The 14,377-nt window shown below is 38.2% G+C and overlaps 1 protein-coding gene across 1 annotated transcript in view; it reads left to right on the plus strand.

Moving 5' to 3' along the window:
• Positions 1-1,764: 1,764 nt before the first annotated feature.
• CHRM3 (cholinergic receptor muscarinic 3) overlaps positions 1,765-14,377 on the plus strand; it is a 193,579-nt gene continuing 180,966 nt past the window's right edge. The window contains exon 1 of the mRNA XM_054162488.1: positions 1,765-1,877. The gene's annotated coding sequence lies outside the window, so the exon portion shown is untranslated. The remainder of the gene's footprint in view (positions 1,878-14,377) is intronic.

A 14,377-nucleotide genomic window follows, 5' to 3' on the forward strand; every position in this document is an offset into this window, starting at 1 on the left:
ATTATAACGTGACAGCAGAATTTATCTGACCAGGACCTGTTCATTGTGCACATTGATGGCTTTCTACATACTACAGCTTTTCACACTGCAAGGAAAAGTAACGTGAGGTTTGTGGACAAATTTGGGGAAGATAACTGCTTTAGTGGGAAAAACTCATGGAGTTTTCACATTGATTTTATATCTTTTAAAGAAAATTAATTAGGAGAGTCTCCTTGCAGTTTTTATAAATGTAAAAAACCTTGATCTCAGTGGCTTTTACCTCAGTCCTATATAGTCACTCAGCTTGGAGTCTGCCTCCCTTGCCTTTCTACTGATCACCTGCATTTAAAAATGTAACTTGGAGCTTTGTATCGCTGACCTTCAGGGTTACAGAAGTAGAAACAAGGAATTAATAGGAGTATGTTACCGTTGATGGGATGGTGGGTGTTCCTTGCTTTGTGTACACTCCTAACCCAAGTTAAGCAGTGTACCTTGTGTTAGAGCTGTTGGTGTTGTCAGCCACCGGCCAATGCATGTGCCAGTCTGTGGGCCTTGCCAGGCTGCCTGCTTGCATGCAGCTCTCTTCCCCATTGCGTACCTTAGTACTTAATGTTGGGAGCGTAGGTTTTATGTTTTTGTATACAGTGCACTATGCAGTCCTGCATAAAAGGGAAAAAAAGGAAAAAAAGTAGCATCTAAAGATGTTGGTTTGAGGAAAATGCTGATACATAGAACTATTGTAATTAAATGACAGTAAATAAAAGATCTGAATCTTGAAAAGTCAGATGAAGGCCAAAAAACCCTGTGAAAGAACTGTGAATGAAGTATCTGAGCAAAATACGTGGCAGTGGTGGCAGAGGAAACTCTTGCAATGATGTGGAAGTCTGTCTTTTAAAAAGTATGCTTTACAGAATCACAGTGTTAGGGAGTGGATGGGACCTCGAAAGATCATCTAGACTAAACCCCCTGCCAGAGCAGGATCACCTATACCAGATCACACAGGAATGCATCCAGGCAGGTTTTTAATATCTCCAGAGAGGGAGACCCCAGAACTTCCTTGGGCAGCCTCTCCAGTGGTCTGTCACCCTCACAGTGAAAAATTTTTTCTTCATGTTTCCATGGAACTTCCGATGCCTCAACTTCCACCCATTGCCCATTGTCCTGTCATTGGGCATCACCAAGAAGAGCCTGGCTCCCTCCTCTTGGCACTCACCCTTTATATATTTATAAACACTAATGAGATCACCCTTCAGTCTTCTCCAAGCTAAAGAGCTCCAGCTCCCTCAGTCTTCCCTCGTAAGGAAGCTGTTCCACTCCCTTAATAATTTTTGTGGCTCTGCATTGGACTCTTTGAAGCAGTTCCTTGACTTTCTTGAACTGAGGGCCCCAGAACTGAATGTGATGCAGCCTCACCAGGGCCGAGTAGAGGGGAAATAGAACCTCTCTTGACGTACTCACCACACCCCTTCTAATACACCCTAGAATGGCATTGGCCTTCTTGGCTTCAAGAGCACATTCCTGGCTCATGGTCAACCTTTCATCCACCAGGACCCCCAGGTCCTTTTTCCACTTCACTGTCCCCCAACAGGTCAGTCCCCAACCTATCCTGATACCTGGGGTTGTTCTTTCCCAGGTGCAAGCCTCTACACTTGCCCTTGTGGAACTTCATTAAATTTCTGCCTGCCCAAATCTCCACCCTGACTTGAAACTCAATTTTCACTACTTCAATGTCTGATTAACTTTTGTGTGTTTCATTTTTTGTTGTTTGTTGTGGGTTTTTTTAGGATCTTGATGGTTATGGCAAAATCTTTCATCAACGTGTGGTATAATGGGTTACCAGTTGGATGATTTAAAGTCATCTGAAACATGATACATACTTCCCTTCTTCTTTGACCTTGGTAAGTTTTGTTCTTGCTCATACCTATTAAATGTTTGACTTCAGAGAAGAAATCAAAAGCTTGCAGTGACTTGCACTGGATGTTGCTCCTGTTGTTTCCATATTGACTAGCTTAGAGTTGTTAATTTGCTGACTACGTAAAGCCCATTTATTTTATGTAAGCTGTTTGATGATGCTTAGAAAGATTAAGCTCAAAAAGTAAACACACTTTGTTTTTTTTCTCTTTTAAGTGATTCTAATACACATCTTGAAGTATTGTCTTTCCCTTCAGCTTGAAAGTATCTTCCCATCTGTATGGAGTGTCTTAGTTCAAAATTATATTCCATTCAATTAGTATGACACGTACCACAATGCATTTAAGAACAAAATAACTGCAACTATGCTAAAAATATAATTCAAAATGAAGGGAAAAAATAAATTATGAAGAATATTTTGAAAGAGTTTTCACTTATTTTTCCACTGTTCCTATTTATTTTTTTTGTCTGCAATTAATCTGATTACAGTATCTGTGAGCAATGATAAATTTTGTGTAAACAGTAATATTAAAAGCAAGGCTTCTCATAGTATATCTGAACTATCACTTCTGATTTACAGTGTCCAAACATGCAATAATGAGATCCAAAGCACGGGTTGTTCATTTGGTTAAAACATTGACCAACCAAATTTGGATATCAAAATGTTCCACTGACTGTTCTTTAACAGACCAGAAATAGCAGTCCAGTCTCCTGTCCAAATACCAGGTTGAAACATTCGAGGTTACAGTCTCTTCTTTCTTGCTCTTCTCTATAAGGGTTTTAACATGGCTCTTATGCTAAAGTGTATTTGTGAATGGTATTGAATTTTCTGGAATAGTTGTGCAGCAATTGTTAAAAATCTGCCTGTAAGTGTGTATTACCTTATGTCTGCTTCTAGGGTTCAAGTTAGAAAAAACATGACATGCCAGTATGAAAGGTAACTTTTCTATTCCTGCTCTGTGTTTTAGTCTTTAGAGGGATGCAGAAGTAGTGACAACATCAGAGAGTTGAAAGCGTTGAGAATAACAGAGGCAAAGTAAGGGTCAAAGCCATTCTTCTGATATGCTTAAGTACTGTAATGAACTAAGAGGCAATACAATTTTCAGAGGTATGTTTGCACTTAATAATAGAAAGATGTGTTTAAATATCCCATATAAATGTATAGAGATATTTGCCAGCAAAACTAGTTACTATTATTTTTGGTGGAAGTTGGTATTTACACAGTGAAATGGACAGATATACAGCACATCTTTTACATCCTTTGGAAGGCATGTTCTTCCTGCCTCTCTGTTGCATTTCAGCTGGCTTAGCATTTTAAATATGTCTACCAGGTACTAGCCATACAACTCTGAAACCAGAAAGTCAAGATAAATAGCAAAGAAAACATTACCTCACTTGTTTCTGCTGGCAAATTATTGTGGGGGGAAGGGGAAAGATATTGTTTCATGGGTTATCTAGCACCTGTTGATTCTGTAAGGCAGTTCCCTGGGTGCTCGTTCAGTTCTGTGTTGTTCCTTAACCAGGCTTTTTATTTGCCAAATTAGCTGCTTTGCTTCAAAGACGTGACCTTTTCTTTTCTCCTCTTCCTTATCAGCAGTGTGCCATATATTTCTGAGCCTGTTCTTGCATCCTGAATGTGCGCTGATTCATGATGAAATAAGGGCTTTGTGACAGGTCTGGTGGAAGAACTAACTTCTTTAAACAGAGAAAAGGATGTCAGTACAATATGTGCAAACACTGCAGGCTTCTGTCTCCTTTTCAGAGGTCTGTTACATGGCATTATACTGCCATTATTCCCTGTGTCCACCAGCAGGAGAACAGAGTCCAGTTTGCAGTGTTTCCTTTGTGACTAAAAAAAAGATTTAAAAAATTGTGTGATAACATCTTAAATTGTTTAAGAAGTGATGTTTTATGTTACCCTGACAATTAAAAAAACACTGCTTTGCTTTGGCAGTCTTGTTTGTCAGAATTGTTCCTCTTGCAGTCAGGCTCTTCAAGCAAATACTGTGTGTGAAAGGGCCTTAGAATTGTAAGGCATGTGTAAGCTCTCAAAACGCAGTTGCCACATCACCTCTTTCTAAGTAGATTACTGAATGTCACTACACATGATGTGAAATCTGGAGAATTTTCTACCTTTAGCAGAATGATATCTGGAGGCTAGATAAGCATTACTTGTCAAATTGAATGAGAGAGTAAACAATATTTGAAACAGTAGCATGCATTTAGAATCCCTAAAATAACAACAATGATAATAGTTCTAGTTTGATCCTGAATCCTGTACTCCATTAGCTAGACCAGGGAAATCTATTACAGAAAGAGATATTAAGATGATGAAGTCAAGCTCTTAGAAGAGATGGTGGGATATGAGAACTTATGCAAAAGGGAAGTGGCATATCTTAGAATCATAGAATTAGCAAGGTTGGAAAAGACCTCAAGGATCATCAAGTCCAACCTGTCACCCAAGACCTCATGCCTACTAGACCATGGCACCAAGTGCCAGGCCCAATCCCCTCTTGAACATCTCCAGGGATGGTGACTCCACCACCTCCCTGGACAGCCCAAACAAACCCCTAACCCAATAACAAGAAGTGGAAAATCTTAGTTGTCCTCTATATATTAAGGAACTTCGTATGATACTTTAATATTCAAAGGATTCTTTTAAAGATAGTGAATATGTAAAGTCATCACAAGATGACAAAGAAACAATAAAGAGTAGAAGACAGGTGCTGTTTATGAGGCATTTATAATAAACCCAGAATAAATAAAATACTAAAGGTCAGGACATCCATGGACAACACAAGAGGATCATACCAGGTAGTGTTATAGTTCTATTGCCTGACACACAAAAAAACCCTGCAAAAAAACCCAATCTTAAATAAACCAACCACCCCCCTCCCCACCCCCCCAAAATCAATACCAAAATCCCAAGAAGATAGGAAGAATACATGGAGAATGTCTAGCCCTGGATCTCAGTTTCTCAACTCAAAACAGTCTGTCAAAATAATGTGTACTGAAACCTCTTCTATAAACACTAAGTAATAGTGTGCTTGCATTTTGAATGTATCTGCTTCTGAACCCCTGTTTCAGCCTCCCTGCAGCTTATTGCAGTTGTAGCTGAAGTGCTCCATTTAAACTGTAAATTGTGATTAATAAGTATTAAAATCAGTCAATTTTTATCTCCATGCTTTGTCTTTCTTGTGAAAATGCAGAGTTCTCTAGAATGCCATTGCTTTGTGCTTAGTGTTGCTCAGTCAGAGTTCTTACAGATGCATTCAGTGAATCTTGGTCTATCCTGCCAGTCCTCCTGATAGCCAGGCTGCCTGAAGACATCAGAATAAATGGCATAGCAGGTACACTGTGAGAATCAAAATGAAGCATGCATTATTTATGGCAGTAATCACAATTCTACTGAGATATATCCTGAACTGTGATGCCTGTGGCTAATAAACAGAAACAAAGGAATAACTGTTAGTGTTTGTCTAGAAAATTTATGGTTTGTATGAGTTTAGACTAGGGGTTTTAATGATGGCTTAGTATATTGAAGTAGCAGTATATTCAAGTAAAGTAAGAACTCCCCTTTGCCCTTTTATTTCCATGCTTACTCTGTACTTAATTTTCAAGCTGATAACTGTGATCCAGAAGGAATGTGCTATGTTGAGAGTCTTGAACAAATTATGCCACAGAGGCTTCAAAAGCACAGAGAAACTAGCCTCATAGTTAGGTATTCGTTAAAAGAAGGCTAAGTAACCGAAGAGACATTGCTGCAGATGCGCTGTCTGCTAATGATTTTCTATTAGTAGGGCATCTTGACTAGTGGTTTTCTATCAGCATGTTCTGATTTCTGTGCCAGTCAACAGATAGCTCTGTCATTTTATTCGCTTTTAAAGTGTGCCATTCTAGAGTGCGATAGGATTTGCCTTTAAATGCACTGCTCCAAACAATTTCTTTATCTGGATGGAAACCGAGTACTGTTTTCACTTTCTATACATTTGAATTTGTGCATAGTTTTCTTCTGAATGTGTAAGGTATGTGTGCCAAGTAACTAGTTCTGTGGGGTTTTTGCATTTTACAAAAAGTAGTAAATGAGTAAAGATGTTTGGCTCTGTTAAGGTTACTGTTGTGTTTGAATTCTATACCCTTTGACTGTATTGGGCTCCTAGAGCAAGTGCTGGGTTTAAAGCCCTGGCTGGCAGGCTTGAAAATGTATCCAATGAATTAATAATTATTATGGTAGCATAGTAGAAAAGCTAAAAATTAGAGCAATGGCAGACATTTTCTGCGAATGACTAAAGGCTTGGCAGTTTTATTAGTATGAAAAAAAACCCACCACATGCAAATACAAGCAAACCAATTAATTTTTTTTTGTCTTTAGAATGTTAATCTAACTTTGGATCTTGGGTTTTTTCTTGTTCTTTTTTGGTTGGTTGGTTTGGCTTGCGTTTGTTCGTTTGTTTTGGGTTTTTCCTTGTTTTGTTTCCGTTTGTGTTGTTCTGTGGTGTGGTTTTTTTTAACCATTAGTGATAGAATATACTTCGAGTGTTTCAGATCTGTTTGAGTTATTTATTCCCCTACTATGAAGATAAAGTTTTCAGTGGAAAGCCAAGCTACAGTATAGAAATATCCAATCCATTGTCAATTTGATAGAAGAGGATCCTTAAAAGCTTGAATGGTTTATATGCCATATAATCTAGGAGAGCCATATCAACTCTTTTGATCAACTGCCTTTGGTGCTAGCACCAGCTCCTCCCTTCACAGTTAGATCTTGAACTGCAGCAAGTAAGTGCAACTAACTATGAGAGCTTTTTGAAGGGAGAAGTAGCTTTGTTTTAGATAATATGTAATCAAGTTGGTTTTACTCATTTGTGTTGTCACACTGGAATTCTCACAGCACTGAAATACACATCTGGATGATCTGTCCAGCATCATATGAGTGCAAGTCTGGATGCTAGGAAGTGCCAGTAGTTGCACATTCAGCACTTCTCTGGAGTTTCTCTAGGTTGGTGGTAACATGAGTTTTGGGAAAGCTATCTTATACAGGGTCCAATGGTTGCTATATTTGGATTGTTCACCTTAGAATTTTGCTTACTTCGGCCTTTGTAAATTTTAGGCAGATCTGTTGCCAGGTGTGCTCCTTTTCTGTTTCTCAGGGTGGCAGGGCTGGCAGGAGGAAGCAAGTGGCATCACCACATGTACTGTCACATCTCTTGTCTGCTTTCCCTGGATTCAGTGGGGACACCTGAGTGAGAAGGAAAAAATAAATAAATTCCTTTGTTCTTTCAGTTAGCAGGCAGAGTTCCTTTCTGAATGCTTATTGTTTCAGAGCTTTTGAAGGTTTATGGTACATAAATATACATGCTGGGACTGGATTTTTATATGTGCATTAATCTGAAATAACATAATATTAAGATATTTAAAAGCCATGTGGTCCCAAATAAAGGTGTTTTCAAAAAGATTGAATTGTATGGGGTTTTTTTCCAATCAGCTAAATAATTGGAATACTCATGAGCATTTATAAAACTCAGGAATATGTTGGCTGTGAGGCCTTCTGGGGGGGTCCTCACACTCCAGGTGGGACCATTGCCCACTCAGATGAGGGCAGTCGCAGCTCTGCCGTTGCTGGGTTTCTCTGTCAAGCCCCTCCACTCCTGCTTCCTACTCATGTTAAGGGTTATTTTGTGCCACAAACCCACCTTGGGAACATCATGAGGTTTCTTCTGGCCTAAACCTCAAGAGTATAAAGGTTTTTCAATCTAAAGACTCTTCCATCAACCATGTCAGCACTTCCTCTTATTTACTGTCAGTTGCATATTTGCCATGGAACCTCTTTGGCAACCAGCAGGTCACTGATGAAACCACAGATATAGGCCACTTAAGTTTACCTTTACATGGAGGAATGAATTATATTTTTTAAAATTTTAATTATTTTCAACATATCAATGTTATCATGCATATAATTACCTAGTAGCAGGGAACTGTTATAAGGACATGTGCTCAAAGTATAATAATTTAAAGACATTCAAAGGTAGTTTTGCAAAGCACAACATAGATAAGAATCACTGCACTTCCTGTGACTTCTAAATGTTCTACTGCATATGGTATATCTATATCTAGCTTTGATTATTCCTGTAGCCAGTAGCAGCAAAAGGAGAAATGAGGGAAAGAGGAAAACCAGCTCTGGGAAACAGAATCTAGGCTTTTGAAAAGACTAATGAAATGTTTGAAAAAGGGGGAAAAACTAGATTCATAAGTTTTTATTCTTTCTGTTAGAGCAGGCATCCACAGTTTAATGCATTCATCACTTTTTGGTGAGCTGTATATTAAATCTGAATAAATTAATTCAGAAATTTAGATTACTTTTTTCTGACTTCTATTGTTGTCAGTAAAAGCATGTAGATATTGGCAATTTGTTACCTTGCACCAGACTATTTCATTTTGATCAGAACTGTGGCTAGAAAAGTAGATCAGTGCAGATTTTTACAAATAGATCAGTCATAACTTCTGATAGTGTAATTCCTGTTGGTAGAAAAGGTTTACCCTTCAGACTCTGGTTGCTATGAAATACTGTTGGATACCCTTCTTCACCAGGAAACTAGCAAAGTTGGAATTAATCAGCATAAAATATTCGAAGTCTTAAAGGGCATCTTTCCTGGAGTTGTTTTTAGCAGCAACTTAATATTTAGTACCCTTGACTTTAAGGTTTGTTTTTCACAAAATCATGTAACACTTCCCCTTACCACCTTTCATTTTATTTCTCTTTGTGTTGTACTGTTCTTACAGCTTTACATAAATGTCTTTTGACTGCATTTTGTGTGAATTGAGTGCATTTTACAGTGGTAAAATTTGTGCTACAAATTTCTGTAAGCATTTCTCTTGACATTTTTTTTTTCTGCTAAATTACTGTCTTAAATGCTGTATGAAAAGTAGTTCTTTGCCATGCTAATATTAGGTAAATAATAGCTTAGGTGTATCTGAATACTGATTCTCAATAATTGGTACCACTGACTTACTAAGACATGATATTCATTATTCTAAGAATATATGCTGTTTTATCTCATTTCACTCTTGTCATTAACTTTCTTTCTGTGTATGGTTTATATAAAAAAGAAACACTTTTAAAAAGAGTTATGGGGAAAAAGCATCAGCCTCTTGCGAGACATGAGCAAGCTTGGAAAGTAATTGCTTTCCTTCAAAATAAAACTTACACTGTTTAGGGTTTCTTGTGTGTTTGGTTTTCAATTGCATGCCTTATGTGTGTTTTGAATTGTGCATCTCTTATTGCACAGATCTTTATAATAAAGGTACGATTCTTTGTGTCTCTCAGTTGCCACCAAGGCCCTCTCTTACATCTGCCTTAGAAGGGCATATATTCCCCTCTGGAGTTGGCTGTGTGCGCAATATTATTTCCTATTTAAAAATCAGGCCAAGAAAAGCATGAATAAGTCAATACTTCATATAATTTTTTTTTTTTTTTAAATTTTGTTAGAGTTATAGAAATTGCATCTCTGGAGTGACCACACTTGTTCAAGTGGATTCTGTGTTTTAAAATACAGAAGGGTTCTCTAAAAGGAACATAAACTTTCAGGGTGGAAGATACAGATGACATGCTTGCTGTGCTATATTCTACCTGCCACTTTTTTGTGTGTAAGCAGAATATTAAATTTATTCAAAATTAGGATTTTGTTTGCCAAACAAATAAAATCAGGAGAAGCAAGACTTTTTTGAAGGTTGCATGGTTTAGTTGAATAGGTGATGTTGGATGATACATATACATAGAATACATATACATAGAATAAACCAGGTTGGAAGAGACCTTCAAGATCATTGCATCCAACCCATCAACCAATCCAACCCACCTAATCAACTAATCCATGGCACCAAGCACCCCATCAAGTCTCCTCCTGCACACCCTCAATGATGGCAACTCCACCGCCTCCCCAGGCAGCCCATTCCAATGGGCAATCACTCTCTCTGTATAGAACTTCTTCCTAACATCCAACCTAAACCTCCCCTGGTGCAGCCTGAGACTGTGTCTTCTTGTTCTGGTACTGGTTGCCTGGGAGAAGAGACCAACATCCACCTGTCTACAACCTCCCTTCAGGTAGTTGTAGAGACCAATAAGGTCACCCCAGAGCCTCCTCTTCTCCAGGCTAAGCAACCCCAGCTCCCTCAGTCTCTCCTCATAGGGCTTGTGATGATGGGTTGGATATGATGATCTTGAAGGCCTCTTCCAACCTGGTTTATTCTATTCTATTCTGTTTTTGACTTTTTCTGTTTTCTAGAGGAAAAAAATAATGTACATCAATAATACTCATTTAACTAGTTTGCGCAATATAGTTTCTCTTTTATTGAATCCTGTGTCACTTCTTTTCTGGAAAATCTTAGTCTGCTTTATTATTTGTTGTTGGTCTTTTACTATGTTTTCTGTTTTAGACAAGCTCATGCTGCTTATTCCCTTTCATGTTGCCTGTACTAACTGAAAAAACAAAAGTCTTTTTTGTAGGATCAACTATAAAAGTCGAGCAATGCCTCTGTGTAGTGTGAAACTAGAGTCTTGCTTGTCTGCTCCCTATGGTAGCTTTTATCCAAAGATTTTTTTAATCCTAATGTCTTTGCCAAGTCCTATCTTATAAAAGTTTGCCAGTTTAACATGTTTACTCACATGTAAGTTTCCATAGATTTAGAGAAACTTTATTTCCTTTCCTAAGTGAAATGCGTGTTGGGATGCTCTGGTAAATAGTCAGTGTTTTACCACAGCCATGTGGGCATTTTAGTGGTGTGGAAATTATTTCCCATATTGGAGAATATATAACCTTATTCAGAACTTAATTCTAACAATCTGAGTTATGTTTTAAGCCTTAAATTAATTTGGCTGAACTGTGTTGCACAAGACCTTCTTTTATAGAACTAATTAATCAATGCCATGCATTACAGCTGAAACCTTTTGGATAACAGCAAGGTTTCAGCCATTTGTACTAATAAAAGAAAATGTGCCATTTGAGGTTTTCCTGACCAAATTTTAGCTTGATAACATTTTGCTGCATAACCTTCTAACTGCATTTCAATTATGTAATCTGTCACTCTGTAATTTTTCCTTTAGCTTGTTTTGTAGATTGGTACAGTTCAGAAGCTGCTGTGTTTCCTCCTCCAGGTGGCTTTACTTCAAATGCCTGGAAAAGAAAAATCCCCTTAAAAATAGCTAACAGCATGGTAACATATAAGAGGTATTTAAAATACCTCATGGTCCACTTTTTCCTGCCTGAAAGACTGCTGGTAGTTTGGCTTTACTACATCAGAAGAAGGAGAGAGTATTCTTCATGTTAGGAAGATAATTTCATTGCTTTGTAAGATGCCCAGCTATGTAGCTATGAAAGAGTGGCTGAAGGCTTTCGAGAGAGAGGATTTCTGAATGTGATTATACTCAGGAGAGGAAGTGAGAAATCAGCCTCAAAGTGATGAATCCTGTGAGAATTGAGGCATTGAACAACTGAGCCTGAAGCAACACATTATCATCTATAGGAGGTAATGCCAATGACTCTGAAAAGCTCAGATTAAATGAATGCAGGTGTTGGTGTTGGAAAACCAGGTCTCTAAAGAATTGTGCTAGTTACTATCAAGGAATTGTTCTTGCCAAAAGAAGTTTGGAGGTAATTTAAGTTGCAGTGCAACTTTGTGTTGACTCCAAGCAAGGTCATAAAATAGTCATGCATGTGATTTAGTTCTTAATGTGAGTCAGCTATGGAGCAGGAATACTCTTAGATTACTTTTGTTTGGAAAATTTGCATACCTGAGCTGATTCAAGTACAAGCTCACTGTATTTGTTAAAGATCTAGTACAAAATTTTAAAACCAGAAGAACTAGAGCCTTACAAAGGAGAAAGAAGTCAAAACGGTGTGTTGTGGGTTTTGGTTCCCCCCAATTTAATAAGTTCTCCAGGTCTCCATAATGTGCACAATGAGGAAGAATATTTCTTTCAAGTAAGTTGATAAATGGAAACCTTGGAGTATTTGTAGAGGACTATTTAAATCCTTTACAAGTCTATTAATTGTGAATAAGCAGGGTGTGTTACTCTTTAAAAAGTTTAAAAAATAAAAAGAAAAAAAATCAAAATCTTGCAAGTTGTAGGAACTTCTTGTGCATTGTGTTTGGGTGTAATGTAGTTGGACAAAAGACAAGGAGAACTGGTGGCCATTTTTAAATGAATGTGGCTTTGGGAAGAGATGACTTCATGTGGGGAGATGTCCAGTGCTCCCAGCTTTTTCTGGGTGTCATAGATGAGAGGAAAAAGGAGCTCATAACTTATGTGTGAGACTGTGTGCATCTTCTGCCATTACTTAGGTCTATAATCTTTAAGTATTTACTAAGAGAAGGGTTAATTCAGCTGTTCCTGAAGACTCATTGTTATTTCAGAGGATAAATAACACTGTCATATGATCATTGCTTCACCGAGTATTATGGCACTGCTAATATTGGTTTCTATTTGGTTAATTAAAGAAAACTATATAACTTGCTTGTAAACTCTATTTTGTGTAGCTGCTTTCATACCACATTTCTGTGAGCCCTATCATTGTTGACAGAGGTTTTGATTATGTTTGACTTTTATTTTTGCTACTAGCGTTCTATGAACTTTGGATTGAATTCATGATTATAAGGTGTCTGATTACTGATAAGCTCCTAACTATTTAAAGGACTGAAATAAAAATCTTTGACTATTCCTCTGCTTTTCCTCTCCCTTTTCTTAAATTAGTCATGTAGGAGAAGAGAGCAAAAGCAAGGACATTTGTCATTATCTGGTTATGCTGTTGCTAAAAATGCTTTAAGTCACTGAAGGTACATGATATAATACACTTGAAAAGCTTCCTGTGCTCAGTCTGAACTAATTTATTGGAGTAACTGGACACTTTGCAAACGTGATAAACTATGTAACTCTATTACATTTTCAAAGACTTTGATTAATCCTTAAAGGTTTAGTTTCTTAATGGTATAAGGTGAAAATTGGCTAAGTGGAGAAATCTTTTTGTGACTGCATGACTGGCCATCCCAGCCAGAACATCACTGAACCACTAGATTTGAGAAGGGCTTATTCTGCACTGAAGCTGAACAAAGTCTGCCTTTCTTCCTCCTCTGTGTTTGATCCTCAGTCAGTAGAGATATCACTAACTTCCAGCAATATTTTGCCCATCCCTATCAGTTCTTAGGAACTTGGAGGTTCTGGGAAGTTTTTTAAATTGGATGGTTTTGTGAGTTTTAAAAAACTCATATTAACTTTTACCAGCAGCCCAAAATAAAGTTAAATTCTGTTAATACTTTTCCCCCCTTCTACTAGTTAAATCCATGCTGCTTTTCCAAGACATTAACTTTAAACTCTGGCATTTTTCCCAAAGGGAAATTTTGGTTTATGCCAATTAAAAACAAAAACCCATCACCCTTCCCCTCATTTATTATGAGTAGACATTCCACTCTGACTTGCCTATTATCCATGACTAGATGTTATGGTGTGGGTCTTCATGTTCCACCCAGTTCAAGTGATAAATTGCTTTTACAAGTTAGAGAAGCAGACTTTTCCAGGAGGTTAATTAACTTTTTTATATCCCCAGAAAATTTGTCAGAGCTCTTTTGCTTTTACAAGTTGTGCCAGTCCCTGAGATCTGAGGAAATTCATGTCTTGTCACTCACTGTTATGAGTGATATACTAACATTGTCTGTGTTCTTAGTGCAGTTGTGGAGTTTGTCCTCTAATTATGAATTGTACGGATCGATTAAAATTCAAACTCCAGGAAGAAAATTGGTTGGCCTGCTCTAGCCCATATTGGAAGTATAAATAAAATAGAGCAGAGATAGGAATAATGGCTGGGGGAAGGGATGAGAGACAGAGAGGCAATGCAAAGAGAGAAAGAATGGAATGGAATGGAATAGACCAGGTTGGAAGAGACCTTTGAGATCATCAAGTCCCACCTATTATCCAACCCACCTAATCAACTAAACCATGCAACCAAGCACCCCATCAAGTCTCCTCCTAAACACCTCCAGGGATGGTGACTCCACCACCTCCCCGGGCAGCCCATTCCAATGGCCAATCACTCCTTCTATGAAGAATTTCTTCCTAACATCCAGCCTAAATGTCCTCTGGCACAGCTTGAGACTGTGTCCACTTGTTCCGGTGCTGGTTGCCTGGGAGAAGAGACCAACCCCAATCTGTCCACAACCTCCCTTCAGGTAGTTGTAGAGAGTAATAAGGTCTCCTCTGAGCCTCCTCTTCTCCAGGCTAAGCAACCCCAGCTCCCTCAGCCTCTCCTCACAGGGCTTGTGCTCCAAACCCCTCACCAGCTTTGTTGCCCTTCTCTGGACATGTTCCAGCAAGTCAACATCTTTCCTAAACTGAGGGGCCCAGAACTGGACACAGTACTCAAGGTGTGGCCTAACCAGTGCGGTGTACAGGGGGAGAATGACCTCCCTATTTAGTTAGAAATAATTTAAAAACCCACTTTTT

This window comes from Dryobates pubescens, chromosome 6, assembly GCF_014839835.1.
Source record: "Dryobates pubescens isolate bDryPub1 chromosome 6, bDryPub1.pri, whole genome shotgun sequence".
NCBI lineage: Eukaryota > Metazoa > Chordata > Aves > Piciformes > Picidae > Dryobates > Dryobates pubescens.